The sequence below is a fragment of the Sciurus vulgaris genome (assembly GCF_902686455.1).
Source record: "Sciurus vulgaris genome assembly, chromosome: 11".
Classification (NCBI taxonomy): Eukaryota; Metazoa; Chordata; class Mammalia; order Rodentia; family Sciuridae; genus Sciurus; species Sciurus vulgaris.
The window spans coordinates 23819295-23838824 of NC_136472.1; the positions used below are offsets into that span (position 1 = coordinate 23819295).

A 19530-nucleotide genomic window follows, 5' to 3' on the forward strand; every position below is an offset into this window, starting at 1 on the left:
CCCCCCTCATCTCTTTGTTTTTGTTTTGGTACTGGGGATTGAGCTCAGGGGCACTAGACTACTGAGCCACATCCCTAGCTCTATTTTGTATTTTTTATTTAGAGACAAGGTCTCACTGAGTTTCTTAATAGCTCACTTTTGCTGATGCTGGCTTTGAACTAGCAATCATCCTGCTTGAGCCTCCTGAGCCCACTAGAATGGAGTCTTGTGCTACCATGCTAGTCTTAATTTTCTCTTTGAGATGATCTTTTCCCAATGCCTTTGCTTGGCTGGTTCCCTGCACTCTTTTTTCCCTCCAAATGAACTCCTGCCAGAAAAGAAAAGAGAAGTATTTCCTGATGACTTTCCCCACTCCTGCCCTTTAGCTGTCCCCCATTTCTACACACCCAGTGTTGTAACCTCAACATCTGCAATCACATACCTTAAAATACTTCTTGGGATTCAGGTTCTGTTCCTGGCTCCCTAAATCATAATCCTTGTCAAGGCAGGGATTACTTTTTTTCCTTCTCGCTGTAGCCTCAGTGGTTAGAACATTCCTGGTCACCCAGAATATGCTTAATAAATATTATTGGATGCCTCCATGTCCAAAACAGACTTAGGGGTTTTCAAATATTTGCGAACAACCATAAAGAGTGGGAAGGAAAATATTTATAAGCACTTTCGGGATTAGAAGCCCCTCAGTTGACATACTGCCAAGTGTTCCTTTGGAAAGACTTTTCATTTTTTAATGTGTTGTTTAATACAAAGGTCAAAGTATGCCAAATTCTCAACTATCTCTTGATATTCTTCAGAGAAGCATAACAAGTTTCACTTGTGGTCAAGTTAAGATGCTTTAAAAATCAAGGGTCTATGTCTTGAAGTCATGTATTCCTCCATGAGAATGGAGAAACTGTGTAGACTTTATTTATTATTTACTTATTAATTTTATTGGTTCTTTTTTAGTTTTGCATACCTAGACCTATTTATTTAACGATGGGAAAATGATTTTGCTGTTGCCTTCAAGATGTATTTCCAAATCCAAAGAATGTTCATCTTCTCCCTGATGCTTCCATAAAAAGGTACTAGGAAGGCACTGATGAGGTTTCCAGCCACTTCCCCTGATGAGGTACATGGGAAGCCTAAGGTCCTAGCATGGTTTTAGCAAACTGTTTCCTATTAAAACAAAATATGCATGATATATGGGAGGGCAACAATTTCAGCATGAGTTAATGGTTTCAAATATAGTACATTTAAATCAAATATTTTTTTTTGAAATAAACTATGTATGTGCAAGAAGAATCTAGCTCTAATAATCCCCAATCATATTTATAACTTCAAGATTTCATTTGTTCATTGATAAACAGTTTGCTGAGTTTATACAAAGTTTCAGAATATTTGCTAGGAGTTGGGTTACAGCAGCGCGAATAAGAAAACTCACCTTCCTTGTGTCTCAGATCTTATATGTTTAGTGCAGGAGACAGACAACCTATGAAGATGAAAATCGATGTCATAGAGCCATCGCGTGATCAGATCATCGTAATGGAGTAGTGTGAAGGTGACGTGGGGGTTCTACAGAGGTGGGCAAGGGGGCTTTCTGGGAAAAAAAAAATTAACTAAAATCTGAATGATGAGAAGAACCATCCTCAAACATATCCCTGGGAAGATAAAATGTGCAGAGTGAAACCTGAAGTGAGGAATGTGTAGGTAATCAATGCACTGCTGTTGGGGTGGGGTGTAGTACCAGGGGAGAGGGGAAAGGCAGGCCAGGCCCTGGAAGACAACGCTATTATTATTAATCCTTAAGTTAGAACAGAGCAGTGGCATCAAAGACTCTATTAGTCTACAACTAAAAATCAGATCTGACATGGATTTATAGATGAATTTAGAAACAGCATAAAATCTTTGCATACAACTTTCATTTACCCTTTGCTGTATCATTAGGAGAACATAATATTTACTGCATATAGCAATATTTTTGGAATTAAATATCTAGATTCATTTTACATTTCTTTACATTGTCACAGAAGAAGAAAATGATCATGATATGATAATTGGTCTGTGTAAGATATTTATGTAGAGCATTTTCTTAGTTTGATTATAAAGTTAAAATGGAAGAATCAAAATGAGATTCCTAATCTTAAATATGTATACTCTGCTTGATAATTTCTAAGTATCACTAGTAGGATCAGAACCTACAGTTTTCTCTTACCAGGAAAAGAGCTGTTCTGGTAATTCATGCTGAAAATATTGCTGACCTTTTAGATTTCAAAAATTTCTTGTCTTCTTGGTTCTATAGATCCCCCATGTTAATTCACATTAAATACTTTTACTCAGTCTAATGCATTACTTAATAGCTCAACACTTTTTCTTTTTCTAACACATTCACTTCTGGAAAAAATCTTAATTTTTTCTGTAGTAACTGATTCTACCAATAATAGCTTTTAAACCATATGATTTTCTGTGTATTAGAATTTGAAAAATTTAATATTACTTGTGATATAAAGATGTAGAAAGGTAGGAGCATAAGGGCACTTTAACTGGAACAATAATATCTACCTTTGAAAAGGGCACACATAAAACATAATGGTAACTCTTCTGTTTTGGATATGAGATGTCCACTCAAATCTCATAGGTGTGACAATGCAGGACTGTTCAGGTGTGAAAGGATGAGATTATGAGAGTTGTGAGGTTGGGTTAATCAGTGAATTAATCCATTAACATGGATTAATTTGGAGGTGCCATAGGCAGGTAGGCTACAGGTGGAGTAATCAGGTTACTAGGGGCATACCCTTGGGACTTTTATTTATCCCGGTGTGAAGAACTGTCTGCCTCCTGATCAACATGTCCTGAATGCTTTCCTCCACCATGCCCATTCACCATGATGATCTGCCTCACCTCCAGTTCAGAGCTATGAAATCAATCATCTATGAACTGAAACCTCTGAAATCATGAACCCCAAAATAAACTTTTTATCTTCTTTGTTGTTTTTATTCACAGTGACAAAAAAAATTTTTGACTAAAACAGTAACTATTAAGTGGACTTGCCTCCCATTTCATAAGAAAACTTAAGCCATCGAAAAGAACTTCTACTCACCCCACAGCTGCTTGTACTGATCTACCAGCATCTGTTCACTTAGGTCCTACCTGAAGCTGCACATGAATCATCTGTGTACCACTTCAGATCCAGTGAAGCCACTTGGCCTGTGTACTGGACTTAGGTTTCTCCTCCTTGTTTACACAAGGGCGATGATCTAACACTTGATTTGATGTTTCTTCTTTCATTTACATTTCCTTTTCCACAGGATCATTTATGTTAGAAAACAATCAATTTCTTCTCTTGAAAAATCTTCCTGTGACTCCACTTCCTTCATCAGTTACTACCTTGTGTCCTTTCCTTTATAACAAAACTCAAGAGATCGCCATAGTGCTTGTCTCTCATCTCTCTCCTATTTTTCTACAAGCCCTTTTCAGTCATGTTCCCTTATCTAAGACTTTCTGAAAGTCTATTCTGAAGAATATCAAAGGACCCCTGTGTCATTTAATTTAATAGCCACTTCTCATTTCTCACCCTAAAAAAATTCATTAGAAATTCTTAACCCAGTTTTTGTTGACCTACTATGTTAACATGACCAACGTTCTCAAATTAATATCTCCAGCCAGACTTATTTCTTGATGCTGTAATGTGGAAATCCAACTTTCTCCATGGCATTCTCCCTGGAACAGATAATTTCTCAAACTGAACAAGTCCAAATCTGTCCTCCTGGTTCTACCTTTATTCCCAAGTCTATTCTACACGCAAAATGTTCTGTCAGTTGATGGCACATTTGGTCTATGTCACATGTAATATCTAGTCTGTCGGGAAACCCTGTGGACTCACCTTTCATCTTATTTCCTCAATTCAATCTCTTTTAATGACTTTTAGAGTCATCATCTAGTTCCAAGCCACCACTGACTTTCACATGAACTATTGCCTACTCTCCCTACTTTTATTTGGCATCCTCTGTTCTTATATTTGATCCTCAGCACAGCACTCAGAGTTGTCTTTTAAACTTGTAAGTCAGATTACACCACACTTCATGACAGTCAGGGTAAAAGCCCTTACGATCATTCAAGTTCTGACAACCACAAAAAGGCTAACCCTTTCTCTCTTTAAACTCCTCTCTTACAATTGATGCCTTGGCATTTTCCCTGAAAACTCTGGTAAATTTCTGGTTCTCCAACTGTTAAGATCATCCTTTGTAAAAAAAAAAAAAAAAAATGGTATTTGGGAACTGAACTCAGGATGCTTTACCACTGAGTCCACAACCCTGACCCTTTTTATTTTTTTTATTTTTAGATGGTATTACCTAGTTGCTTAGGGCCTCACTAAGATGCTGAGGCTGACCTCAGTCTTCTCATTCTCCTGCTTCTGCCTCCCAAGTTGCTGGGATTACAGGTGTGTACCACCGTAAATTTGTGCTCTTGAGGTAGGGCTTACATAGATCATTCTCTTGTCTGTCTGCAATATATCCCCCCTACCTTCTGCATTGCTAACTCACTAAATGTTACTGATTGAAAGGGACAATACTTTAGACAGTTTTCCCCTTAGACCTAATCCAATGGGCTTGACTCCATATTTTGGATTAATTTTGTTGAAATTTTTCAAAGTTCTTGTTAAGCATCTAGAATTGGGCAGTGGTTTCTCATGAAGTATGTCAGTCAACAATCTAGGGCCCGGACTGCATCCTAGATTTTCTCTTTTGGGTGTGTGTTAGTCAACTTTCAGTCACTCTGAACAAAATAACTGACAATAACACAGAAGGGAAAGTTTATTTTGGCTCATGGTTTCAGAGATTTTGTCCCACGGTGAACCAGCTCCATTGCTCTGGGCCTCAGGCAATGCAGGACCTCATGGTGGAAGGGCATGGTAGAGGAACTCTGCTCAACTTATAGAAGGAATGAAGTGCAGAGAGAAAGGAAGGAAGGGGCTACAGACAAGATATATTTACCAAGGCCATGTCCCTATTGATCTCCTTTCTCCAACCATGTCCCACATGTCTACATTTGCCACTTACTCCCAGTACTCCATTCAAATTGTTAATTCATTAAAGGATTCATCCACTGATGATGTTAGATCCTTCATAATCCAATCACTTCTCAAAAGCCCCAGCTTCAGACATTGCTGTATTAGGAACCAAGTGTCCAATACATGAGCTTTTGGGACAGTCTAGATCCAAATCGTACAGGGTGTTCTCCAAACATTATATCCTATCCATGGTGTCTACCAGGTGTCATCAGAAGCTCTTGCTGTTGTACCTAGGAAGTCATCCTAGGTCATATGACCAGAACTATTACTCAAGGATAATTCATTATTTCTTGATATGATTGCACTACATTGGTTGTTAGAGTGGTATTAATATACAGATTTGGGACACATAGGAGAAGTACAAAGTTCTGGACTGCAAATGTTCCTTATTCTCTTAGCATTGATCATGTGTGTATGTGACCTCATGAGTTTTTTCCTGCTTCTACTCAGACTTAATTGCCAACCTCTGTACTGCAGAAGGTAGTAGGATTACTCCAGACATTATTTATCCTGTTTGTCCCTACTATGGACACTGAAGGAAGTCACTCCAGCCCTTCCACTGTCCCTATGGCAAGTATCAGAAACTTCTGTAGGGATGACTCTGTATATCACCTTCGTGTTCTTTCAGGATCATTTATTCTGTGATGCTGACTTGCAACCCTCTCCTCATCCTAAATTGATGAACTCTGTTTTCTATTGGATGCGATGGCATTATGTGTTCCCATGATCTTCAGTCATGGTGATGAGGGATATAACTTTCATAAATTGGACCACTTTTTTTTTTTTTAAAGCAGTCTCTTCATCTTTTCTCTATTTTACCAGCTGGTGACAGAGCACAGAGGTCAGGTATGTGAATACAGTTAAAAAAAATGCATTCTATGAATTTGATCATGACCTTTACAAGTTCAAAGGAAGACAAAGACAGAAAATGTGTAGTTTTATACTTTTTTATTACAAGCCCTTTAAATTTGGCATGACCTAGAAAGGAATCACTAGAAAGGAATTCACATTTTCTTGCATTAAGTTATCATTAGATTTACATTATAATCATCATTAAGAAAATATCTTTTAGGAGACTTGGAAGATGGCCAGCATAGAATAGTTTGCATGCCCCAGCTCCTCTGCAGTTCAGTATCAAAACAGCTGGAGAATAGCTACTTAGTGAACGTGGGAGATGGACAGAATGTATTGAAGTTCATATTGGGCAATCAGAGTTTTGAGGAGACTCAGAGCCTCTGGTTCCTGGAACAAAGAGTGAGAATTTTTTAATCAAGTCTAAACTGGTACCCTAGCCAGTGCCTGAGCAATTTAAAGGGAAGGGGTTACAGAAAGAAAAATAAAGACACATCTGACAAAATTATGACAAACAGTGGTAGAAAGTAAAGTCAGTTTGGATTCAGCTGAAACCAGAACTACATAATGCTGTGTGAGAAATACTCCATTTTTCCTAATTTATAAGTGAACAATTGTTGCAGGGAGCAATCCTGTTGGGATCCCTAAGTCTGCACCTTAGGAAGAATATAATCCCCTGCATTTTATCTCCCCTGAAGATAATAGCAATAGCATCATGTAAAAATGGCTTGTTAGCAAGACTTATGAGTAATTTATACACTGAAATCACTGCAAGCCCAAAACTAGCAAAATCTGCTGCCCAACAGAGGCAATGGATCAAGGCCCAGGAGCACAATGCTTCTCCTAACACATTGAAGACTCCCAAGTGCACACAGAGAGCCATTCCCATGTCTGACTAGGCACAGTCTGTTGCTTATGGGATGTCTTGATAACAACCCTCTGCAATAGAAGGGGACCCATGAGTTCCCAGACCAGTCACTGAATTTTCAGAGCTAACTGTATGCTCCTCTGGGACAGAAACAGGGGTGTTGATTTTTGATTAATCCCAAGTTCACAGTAATTCTCCCTGCTCAACAGGAAATCCTTGTGTGCAAAAAATTGCTGACTGTACCAGTGAGGTCACTGCAAATCTAAAACTTGCAAAACACAATGCCCAGCAGGGGTAATAGAGAGAGATAGGTCAGATCCACTATCCACTAAGGACACTCACCCACTGGATTTTGACGTGCACACAAAGCACCATCAACATCCACATCAGAGAGGGTTCCACTAGACAAGGGACATTGTTTCGCCAGCTCCTCTGCAATAAGTGGGGGCCCACACGTTCCCAGGGCAAACTATGGAGTCTTTGAAACCATCTAGATCTGCACCAGTGGAGGATGGGGTGAAATATTGTGATCAACCCAGTTCTTGGTGCTTCCCACTATACACCAAGGACATGCAAGAGCAGACAAAAATGCTGCCTGCACCAAGAGAGGGATCCAGCTATCAGGCTTGAAGGGCACAGTCCCCAGATGGGTCTGCTGGCTCACAGGACCATAGTAAAACAACTCAAATTGCCTATGGTCAGATGAGAGGAAGTTGAGGTGAAGACTAGACATACAGGATACAGGGCTGAACTTGCTGAACTTCACAGTTTATTGAAGCAAGATCCTGATCCTGGAAAAAACAAATATAGAAGAACCACTTCCAATGATGAACACAGTGTTGAGTAGATGCTGTCTTCCCCTGCCCCCACTCTAACCAAAAGCCTTTCAAAGGGATATATAACCAAGGGTTGGACATTGGGTCAGGTCTCTGGACACCGTATCTGAGGTGCAGGGCGGAAGCACCGGAAAGGAGGAGAGGGGGAACACCGGGGCAAGGGGAAACGGGGAGGAGGGGGAAAGGGGGGGGGACGGGGCCGGGGCGGGCCAGACGGGACAGAAAGGGAAGGAGGGAAAAGGGGATGGAAAGGCACGGGAGCGTCGCGCGTATTGTTTAGTCTGGACCATATTTTTAATTTGGTTTTTCCTTATATTCCAAAGTCCCTCCCCAATTACTTCATTTTTTTCAGGTATTTTCTCCCTTCCATTTCCCTTTTTTTCCATACTAATTTCACAGTAGTTTTATATTTTCTATTATCTTCTATTAGAAGATATTTCAATATAATCACTCCTCCTTTCTTCTCCCTTGGTTATACAAAGCAGTGGAAAAACACTTTCAATACATTTTTGTTGATGTGACAAGTGGTTTGCTTTTGAACTTCATTTGTTCCTGTTGGCTATCCTATCCTCTCAAAGGTGAAGCTGGGAATTAAACACAGCACTTTGAGCACTTTGAATGGGTGCTTTCATGCTAACATCAACCCCAGGCTCCAGGGAATATCATAAGGAAAAAGCATCTCTCTCCTCTCTCTCTCTCTCTCTCCTCTCTCTCTCTCTCACACACACACACACACACACACACACACACACACACACACACCCTCACATAAAGGTACTAGAGGCATATCCCATCCCAGCAGAACAAATTTCAACATACAACAAGATAACAAGTGAAAAAAGGCAATGAGAGGCATCCAAAAGCTCAAAACTCCCCCCAAACTAAATTCAGAGATAATGAAGTGGGGAATGTCAGATGAAGGATTCAAGGAGTTGACTGGTAAAACAATCAATGAATTAAAAGATTTAAGAAATGAAGTAAAGTAGGAAACACAGGATATGAAATAGCATTTCAATAAAGACATTTCTGAAAAAGAATCAGAGAAATATTTTAAAATGAAAAATTCAATTAAACAAAAAATTCAGTACAGAGTGTCACCATCACATTAGATCTAGCATAAGAAAGACTAGCAGGGCTGAAAGATAGATGCAATAATTAAAACACTCAGTATTCAGAAAAATAAATAAGAAGCTATGAACATAATATGACAAGAATTATGGGATAACATAGGATGGTCAAACGTAAGAATCCATCCCTTGAGGAAAGAGAAGATACAGACTAATGGCACAGAGCAGTTATTCAGTAAAATGATAACAGAAAATTCCCCTATTCTCGTGAAGAAGATGGACATAGCATTACTGGAGGCATTTATAACTACAAAAGATGGATGACAAGAAAAAAATTTCTCCATGACATTTAGTAGTTAAAATGGCAATACTTCAGAAGGAAGAAAGAATTTTAAAAGCTGAAAGAGAAAAATTCAAAATCTCTTATAGAGGCAAACCTATCAATGAAACAGGAGCTTTCTCAGAAAGGAGGGTATGGAATGACATACTTCAAATTCTCCAAAGAAAAGTACTAGCTGAGGTAGATTAGTATACCCAGCAAAGCCATCCTTCTGAATTTAATGGACAGTAAAGATAGACATAAGATGCAGGGATTCCTGACCACTAAACCAGAATTTTAGAAGATACATAAGGAACTCTACACAGAAGAGGAAGATAAAAATCACCAATAGATCATGGGAAAGAATAAACTCATGTTATAAAATTAAGTAAAGGAGAACTAGGAATAATTCAAACTTTAGAAATAAAATGATAGTAACACATATTAACACTGAAAGGAAATGGTCTTAACTAACCAATTAAAAAATACAAACTGAATCAGCATACTACAGAGATACAGCCACATCAGTGTTCATTGCTGCTCAATTCACCATAGCCAGATTGTGGAACCAACCTAGATGTCCTTCAATTGATGAATGGATAAAGAAACTGTGGCATATATATACAATGGAATATTAGTCCACCATAAAGAATGATAAAATTATGGCATTTGCAGGCAAATGGATGAAATTGGAGAATATCATGCTAAGCGAGATAAGCCAATCTCAAAAAACCAAAGGACGAATGATCTCGCTGATAAGCGGATGATGACATATAATGGGGGGTGGGAGGGGTTAGCGTTAGAGTTAGGGTTAGGGATGGGGGCAAGAATGGAAGAAGGAAGGACTGTATAGAGGGAAAAGAGGGGTGGGTGGGGAGGGGGAGAAGGGGGAAAAAATGGCAGAATGAATAAAACTACATTGCCCTGTGTAAATTTATGATTACACGAATGGTATGCCTTTACCCCATGTACAGAGAATCAAAATGTATCCATTTTGTTTACAATAATATATATATATATATATATATATAAAATACAAACTGGCTGATTACATTGAGAAAAGAGAATTATATATTGTCTTCAATAAGCACATTTTGCAGGAAAAAACATTCGCAGACACAAAGTGAAAGGATGGAAAATGATATTCCATGCAAGTGGAATCTAAAAGCAAGCAGGAGAATCTTTTCTAATATCAAGAAAAGCAGACTTGAAGTCAGAAGTAACCAGAAGAGACAAAATAGGTCATTATATATTAGTTAAGTGAATAATTCAAAAAGATGCAATAATTATAATTCCACTCTGAAAATTGGAAAACACAATTTCATTAAATAGACATTACTAGATATAGAGACTAACAGACCTCCATTACAATAATAGTGGGAAATACCAATGCATCTCTTTCACTAATAGGCCATTAAAATCAGCAAAGCCCTTTCATATTTAAGCCTTACTATAGATAAATTAGATTGTTCAGATATCTACAGAGTATTTTACCCACTAACAACTGCATATACTTTCTTTTCAAATACTCATGAAACTTTCTCCACAATTTATCTTATATTACATGATAAAATGAACCACAGAATATCCAAAAATATATTTAAATGATCTCTTGCATTTCATATAATAATGGAATGAAATTAGAAAAAAAAAATAATGACTACAGGAACTATATAAACACATGGTAATAAACAATATACTTTAGAATGATGAATGGGCCATTGAAGAAACTTTAGAGGATAATTTAAAAATACCGTGAATTAACAAAGATGGAAACACAATATCTGGGTTTCTGGCTAATAGCAAAAGCAATGCTATGAAGGAAGTTTGGAGCTGTGAGTGCCTACATTAGAGAAAGAGACAGAGAGAGACAGAGAGCAAGCATACAAGAGAGCTCAAATAAGAAATCTTAAGGTCCTTAGAAAAATTGGATCTGTCACTAATGACATACAAAATAAAATAATAATAACAATAAAAAGAATCAATGAGACAAAAGTTAGTTCTTTGAAGAAATAAAGATTAATAAACAGGTCAAACTGAAAAGACCCCAAACAAAAAATAAGGTCCAAATCAATAAAATTGGAGATAAAACTGGGAATATCTCACTTACCCCATTTGTGTACAATGAATCAAAATAAATTAAAAAATAACTGGGAATATTAGACACCATTGGAACCCAGAGAAAACATTGGGGAGTACTTTGAAAATGTATATTCGAATCAATTGTAAAATATAGAAGAAATGAGTAAATTCTGAGACACACTCGACCTATCAAAACAGAACCAAAGGAAATAGAAAGCCTAAGTAGACTAAACAACAAGTTGTTTTATTCAGATTTTTCATGGATGTCGACAAAGAACAATTTAAAAGAAGGAAAAGTTTATTTGGGAGATCATTCCTTCAGAGGTCTTGGTCCATTGACAACAGGCTCTATTCCTAGGGGCTCAGAGTGAGGCAGGACATTCATGTAGGAAGAGTGTGGTAAAAGAAGCAGCTCACATGATAACTAGAAACCAGAGAGGGAGGACTCCACTTTGCAGATAGAAAATCTATATATCCCAAGAGCACATCCCCAGAGACCCACCTCCTCCTGCCACCTTCAGTTACCACTCAGTTAATCTCATTTTGATATAAATTCACTGATTGGATTAAGACTTTCGTGATCCAATCAGTTCTCTAAAGCTCCTAACTTGGCTCATACATGAGCTTTTGGTGGGTACCTCACATCCAAACCATAACACAAGTTCATGAGAAAAATATGTAATAAAAGTCCTCCTCACTATCCCCACCTGCCAAAAGCCTAGGACCTGATCAAATAACAGTTTAATTTTGCTGGATCTTTAAAGAATAACTAATCCCATTACTCTTTACATTATTCCCTGGAATTGAACTTTAGAAAATGCTTATAAACTCATTCTATGAGACCTGTATCACCTTGGTACCAGAACCAGATAACAATAGTTCATTAAGATAACTGCAGGCCAACTGTATTGATGAACATAAAAAATGCTGTAGAAAATATTAGCAAATCAAATTCAACTATGCCTTAAAAATATTACACAACAAGAAAAGTTAGTTTCATGCCAAGGTACAATTATCATTGAGCATAACACAGTTAATAAATGTAATATGCTACATAAGTAGAACCAAGGGAAAAAATCACAGGATAATATCAATAGATGTAAAATATCCTATGACAAAATTCAACAAACCATTTATGATAAAAACTTTGAAAAAAACTAGGGATAAAAACAACTTAACTTCGTAAAGAATATAGATGACAACTCAAAGCAAACATCACACTGAATGGGGAAAAAACTGAAAGTATATCCATTAAATCAGGGAGAAGACAAGAACGCCTACTCTCACCACTCTATTCAATTATAAGTGTTTAAAATTTTAGTCAGAGCAATTATGCTACAGAAATAAGAGTTACAGATAGAAAAATGAAGTCAAATTATTCCTATTTGCAGTTGATATGATCCTGTCTATAACTTCTAGAGCAGACAGACACATTCAACAAAGTAATAGAATATAAAATCAGAATAAAAAATGAGATTTTAAATACTGTAATAAGGAATCCACTGATAAGGAAATCATGCAAAAATAGCTAACAAACACAGAAACAACAGCACTGACAACAAAAACAAAAAAAAAACACCTAGATATAAACCTAACCAAGGAAATGAGGTGAAAGACGTCTGTAACAAAAATCGTAGAACTCTGAGGGAAGAAGACACTAGAGGAGGAAAGCCTCCCCATATACTTGGATAGATAGAATTAATAATAAAATGGCCATATTTCTAAAAGAGGTCAACAGATTCAATGCAATTTCCATAAAAATACCAAAAATGTCAGGAAACATACCCTGGAGAAGACAGGCTTTTTAATAAGTGATCCTGGGAAAACTAGATGACCATGTGTTGAAGAATGAAAGCAGATCCCTACCTCTCATCCTGTACAAATTAAAACTCAAAAGGGATGAAAGATCTAAGAAAAGACCAGAAACTTTGCAAAAGTTAGAAGAAAAAGTAAGGGAAATTCTTCAACATATAGGCTCAAACAAAGACATCTTGAATATGAACTCTAAAGCTCAAGAACTAAGAGAAAGAATTAATAAATTCGATGTCATCAAATTTGAAAACCTCTGCACAGCAAGGGAAAATGGGTAACTGAGAGAATGAGAGAAAATCTTTGCTAGATTCTCTTCTGACAGAAGACTCTTCAAGAATATTTAAAGAACTCATAAAACTCAACATTAAAAACAAAACAAAACAAATAATCCAAACACTACATGGGAAAATAAACCAAATAGATACTTTTGACAGAAATATCCATATGAAAAAATGTTGAACAGGTTTAGTAAATAGGAAAGTGCACTTGAGATTTCATTTCACTCCAGTTAGAATGGCAAGCATGAAGAATACAAATAACATCCTAACAAGGATGCAGTGGGGGAAAAGAACTCTAATACACACCTGGTGGGAATGTAATTAGTGCAGCCACTATGGAAATCAGTATGGAGGTCCTTCAAAAAGTCAAAGATAGATATTTCTTAAGATTTGATTATACCGCTCCTTAGTATTTATACAAAAGAATTAAATGAGTTTATTTTAGCGATACATGCATATCCATGTTTATTGTAGCACAATTCACAATGTCCAACGTATGCAATCGGACTATGTGTCAATCAATGGATGGATGAGAAAAGTATGCCTGAAGAGCAGGAAGTATCTTTCTGTGCTATGATGGGACAATGAACAAGTACATCAGTGCCTCCACGAAGTTTAAAATTCTAAGTCTCCATTAATAAATCACTACGTGAGACACTGACTCAGAAATTTTGTATTACAATCTTTAGCCTAATGGTTTATTTTTATGTTGAACTAAATGTAAACTAGGGTTCCTGCAAAAAAAATTGATTTGACTGGTTCTGCACATCCTAGGGTTAACCCTGATTTTACAGATGATAATGTTTTGATAAATAAATGACTCTCCCCATTTCCTTCATAATAACAAAATGTTTTTTTCTGAGAAATTGATAAGATAATATTAGATTATATGGGTATATGCCTGGGTTTGAATAACAGGCTTTTTAGCAAAACAATATGAGAACAACAATAAGTACTAGAGAGTTGGATACTGAGTCAAACTCTGGTTGTGAAACATTTTCTATAGACTGAGTAATAAAGAATCCCAAAGAACAGACAGATTCTTCAGATGTTGAGCTATCTGTCTCTCTTTCTCTGGAAAATTATTAGTAATTTTGTGATTAACAAAATGATGATAAAGTATTTTGTAATCACTGGAATGTTGGGTAAATTCTGGAAGAGCAATGTTTCTTCTCTTATCCTGAGTTTGTTATAGATCTTTGACTGTGGCTCCCTTGGTCTTGAAATTTGTCTTTTCTGAGATGAAATATTTTTTAAAACTACTTTATTTTTTCACAACTGAGCAAACATTTCTTACATTAGCTTCCCTACTCCATTTCCAATTTATTTTCACTATTACCCAGCTTGGTTTCACTCACAGAACAGAAAAGGAAGCATTAAGCACGCAGGGCATAGAACAAAGTAGAAGATGCTTGGCAGTTGGAGCTAGAACCAGGGTTCCATAATGTGTTGAAGTTCTGTTGCCGAGTGATATTTTCAAAATATCATCCAGAACAGGTGTGAGACACATGTTAGGTAATTATTCTGTATCAAGACACACAGGTAAAATCTCAACTAAAAAAAAAAAATAACACTTTTAATTCTATACACATTGTAAGTGTTGTACTTCTGGGCTTTAACTTTTCCTATGAATCACACCAATTCTGAATTTTGGTTTGGGGTGCAAATACATAAAATGTGTAGAGTACAATGTTTGCAGACTGTAAAAAAAAATCACAAAATTATTTGTTATGGATCCTCCTGAAGGGGTTTGAGGAACTAAGTCCACATTTTTCCCCAAGCTTCATTCTCAGTGCTGTGTTCTCTAACATTAAACAGACCTTAACATCTTTTCAAATACTTTTTTTCAAAAAATTACATAGAACCAGAAAAAAAAGTACTAAAATTCATTTGGAAGAACAAAGACCCAGAATACCCATAGCAATCTTGACGAAACAGAGTAATGCTAGAGTTGGGTATGTTGACTTACGCCTCTAATCCAAGCAGCTTGGGAGGTTGAGAAGGAGGATCACAAATTCAAAGTTAACCACAGAAAGTTAGCAAGGTTCTAAGCAATTTAGTGAGGAATAACAATAGAAATAAATAATAAAATGCAGTTGAGTGGTTAAGTACCTTGGGTTCAATTCCCTGAACCAAAACAACAAAACAAAACAAAACACAAAAAAGTAATGCTGGAGGCATCACAGTACCTGATCTCAAATTATGCTATAGAAGTATAGCAAAAAATAAAAAAGAACCAGCATGGTATTGCATCAAAACAAATGTGGTGAAGAGCAGGGAATGAAACAGAAGGCACACAGGCAGACCCACATAAACACAGTCAATTCATACATGAAGTAGGTGCCAAAAATATATGTTGCATAGCCTTTTAAACCAATGGACATGGGAGAACTGAATATTCATAATTAGAAGAATGAAACTAGATCCCTAACTCTCGCCCTGTACAAAAGTCAAATCTAAGTGGATTAAAGACCTAGACTAGAAACTTTGCATCTGCTAGAAGAAAACATAGACTCTATGCTCTAACATATTGGCTCAGGAAGCAACTTCTTTAACAAGACCCACAAAGAGAAGAATAAAACCAAGAATCAATGAGAGAAATGGCATCAAATTAAAAACCTTCCAGCACAGCAAAAGGTTTGATAAATAGCATGAAGACTTAACATATAAAATGGGAGAAAATCTTTGCCAGCCACTCCTGTGACAAGAGATTAATATTCAGAATATATAAAAATTTTTAAAATTGCTTAACATACAACACACACACACACACACACACACACACAAACTCAATCAACAAATGCGCAGAAGAACTAAAGAGATATTTCTCAAAAGAATAAATACAAATGGCCAAATACTATATGAAAAAATGTTCAGTATCTCTAGAATTCAGTGAGATGCAAATCAAAATTACAGAGATTTCATGTCCAGCCAATCAGGATGGCAATTATCAAGAATATAAATAATAATAAATGGTGATGAAAATAGTACAGTCATTCATACATTGTTGTTGGGACTGTAATTCAATACAAATGCTCTGGAAAGCAGTATGGAGATTCCTCAAGAAACTCAGAATGGAACCACCATATGACCCACCTATTCCATTCCTTAGTATTTGTTCAAAAGAACTGAAATTAGCATACTATAATGATGCAGCTATATCAATGTTTAAGCAGCACGATTCACAGTAGCTAAATTATGGCACAGCTGAGGTAACCATCAACAGACAAATGGATAATAAAATGGGCCATATACACAATGAACTTTACTCAACCAAGGAGAAGAATGAAAGTATGGCATTTGTTGCGAAATGGATGGAAATGGAGAATATCATGCCAAGGGAAATAAGCTTGACTCTGAAAATCAGGTTTCAGTTGTTTTCTCTCATGTTTGGAAGCGAGAGCAACTTATGGGAAAAAGTTGGGGGGGGGGAATGGATACCATAAAGAAAACGAAGATCAAAAGGAGATTGAGGGGGAGAAAAGCATGAAGGGAAAGGGGAGGATATGGAGAATGTATTTGAATAAATTATACTACTGCATATATAAACATACCATAGTGATTTCCACCTTTATGTATATCTATCTCCCAAATTAAAATTACATAGATCAGTGAAAGGTAAACTAAAAGAGTAGAAGAAGCAGAATATGGGAAGGGAGAAGGGAAGGGAAAGGGGGACACTGGGGATTGAGATGGAGCAAATTAATTTCACTGTTCATGATTATGTCAGCATGAACTCAATTGTTATGTACAGCTATAACACACGAACAGAAGTGAAACACAAGAAGAAAAAAGAAAAAGTGAAAATATAATCTGTAGTCTTTGTGATTTTAGTTTTAAAATCATGGAATCTCAAATCAACTTCTGAGAGTACTTTTTGATTGACCCTTAAATCTCTGCATATGCATGTGTTCTTCTTTAATAGGCACTCTTTACAACCCCAATTCTAATGCAATAACCATCATCCTATGAATAAACACTGCCCTCTTTCAGATCTCAGGTCTTTTTAAATTTCTGATCTTGGATTTAATAGGTACACAGGCATTACACAAAGGTACACTGTTCCATCCCAGTGTATTCAGTGTTCTATTCCAGAACAGGAAGAAAAAATCTTCAAACAGAAATACAGATATTTAAAAAGAAAGAAAGAAAGAAAAAATATTCCTTGGGGACATAGAGATTTACAAACACTTGAGGAAGTGTAAAACAACACAAAATTTTGTCATGGAAAGTCATGCTAATGGAAAAATTCCAAGTCCCATGGGCTTTTGTGAGGTAGCTGTATGAATTTGTGATCTCTCAGGGAAACCTCTTCATATTCCAGTGGAAATCAAGAGAAGGCTTTGCTTTTCTATTTTTTCCTGAGATGTTGAAGGCAGCACTAAAAGTGTAGTGAAAACACTGTCCCTTTTGACTGCTAGGGATACTCTTCCTGACCCACTTAGAGGCAGAATGAAGAGTTGGAAATAGCCTTCATATTTTTGGCACCATTGAATTGAATTTCTCTTCATTCAGGATAGGAAGTTATCATCACCAGCATTCTCAAGAAAATGATATATGGTGAGCTTCTTTACTTCACAGATTTGCATTTTCAATGGGAATTTCGAACTGTGATTCAGGGCTAAAAAGTGTGGGTATTGTGGCCAGGGTACCATATTTAATGCAGTGGATGAGCCTATCAAGACTGTGTGCACTTGAGGTAACTTACTAATCTTTCTGGCTCTCCGACTCCTCATCTTTAATGGGAACTGAATTTCCAAGTTTAAAGAATGTGCATGCGTATGTGCAACAATACATAGAGGCCCACAAGAACAGCACTTGATCCCTAAAAGATGCCCAATAAACAAAAAGTCTCACAACAGCAGCTATTTTAAAGAATCAAATCTTTTAAAAGTCCAGATGGGGTGGTGTGTAGTTAGAAGAATCTATTTCTTCAAAAGTAATGAAATTAGAGGTTTATTTAGATTTTCATCTTCAAGTTAAATCCAAGTGACTTAGAAATGTTACAAGTGCACATTTTTGTTCTTAGATTTCCAAAGAGCATGCTATTTGATCTTTCTAAACACAACTTTCATTGATTCTTATCTTCTAATGTTTCTCTGTCCTTATATTTCAGACTAAAATATGGAATTTTCAGAGGCCTTACGAAGAATGCTGATATGTGGGTGTGATAAATTCAAGAGCTCTCAACCATACCTTTCACAGTTATTGATGTAGATGTGGTATTTATTATTTCTACAACCACAAACTGGCAAATGAAAATGGGAGGACTCTAAAGTAAGAAATAGGTACTAAAATCACAGATTAGAGTCCTCTGATTTAGCTCTGTCTATTTAACTTTCCTTAAGTGCATTTGATATCACAAGTAGCATTAGGTTCCTGCCTGAGAATTGTTTAGGAAAGATCACAGTTGGTGGAATTCTAAACTTCTTTGATTTCTGTTGTTTCTTGGTCTTTCCCTTAAAATACTAAGACAAGAGGAAAAAAGCAGGCTCATACATCCATTGGGAAGAAAAGGTGGAAACAGAGAAATGGATTTCTTTTTCCAAAATCCAGAAATATTAAGAGTATAAACATTGAGATATTGAGTGAAATCAACAGAGCTACATTGAAAGGGAAGGAAAGATACTGAAATCTGAAAGGAACCTATTTCCCTGGTAGTTATGAAAAAGAATATGGTGTGAGAGACAAATGAGAAATAAACCATTTATAGGTGAATAATCCTGAATAAAAAATATGGCGGATTGAATAAGCTTGCAGGTAGAGTAATCACAAAGGTTTAAAATTATTAAGATTTTAAGATTTTAAATTATTCTTTCAATTTGTGAAAATATTTATTTAGAAATCATTTATTAGAATACAAATGCAAATGTGAACAATATACACATATATATACATATAAATACAGCTGAACTTTACTGCTTGAATTAGAGTTACAAAGCACTACTTATGTAATGAAGTTAATCCTAATCCCTGTTTTAGGTTTGAATGTTGTATGTGCTTCAACTTGAAACAGAAGTTCTGCTATTTTTTGAAGGATGGTGGTAGAATGGGTTTTGATTAAAATGAATGAGAAGGAAATAATGGGCAAAGTGGGCAGTGGAACACAGGCAGGTAAACTTGTCAAGGTCACTGCCCTAGGAGATGGCCCACCACCCACAGTTCATGCTGCCATGGGGTACTGAGCAATCTCAGGAAGACTCAGCCTAACCAAGGGCATGGCTTTTGAGAAGAGAAAGGTCATCAGATATTCAAGGAGAAAGATGAACAGAATGTAATAGAATGTGAATTTACAATTTATATCAAAATACATGCATAAAGCATGGGGAGTATGGGCCATGGTATAGCTATTCATACAAAGTTTACAAAAAA

General features: G+C 36.5%; 1 protein-coding gene across 1 annotated transcript in view; it reads left to right on the forward strand.

Annotated features, from left to right (window-relative positions):
- The window catches only part of LOC306639796 (olfactory receptor 4A5-like), a gene marked incomplete at both ends in the record, with an annotated part of 343811 nt that overhangs the window by 78721 nt on the left and 245560 nt on the right, over window positions 1-19530 (forward strand). The gene's annotated exons all lie outside the window — the stretch shown is intronic.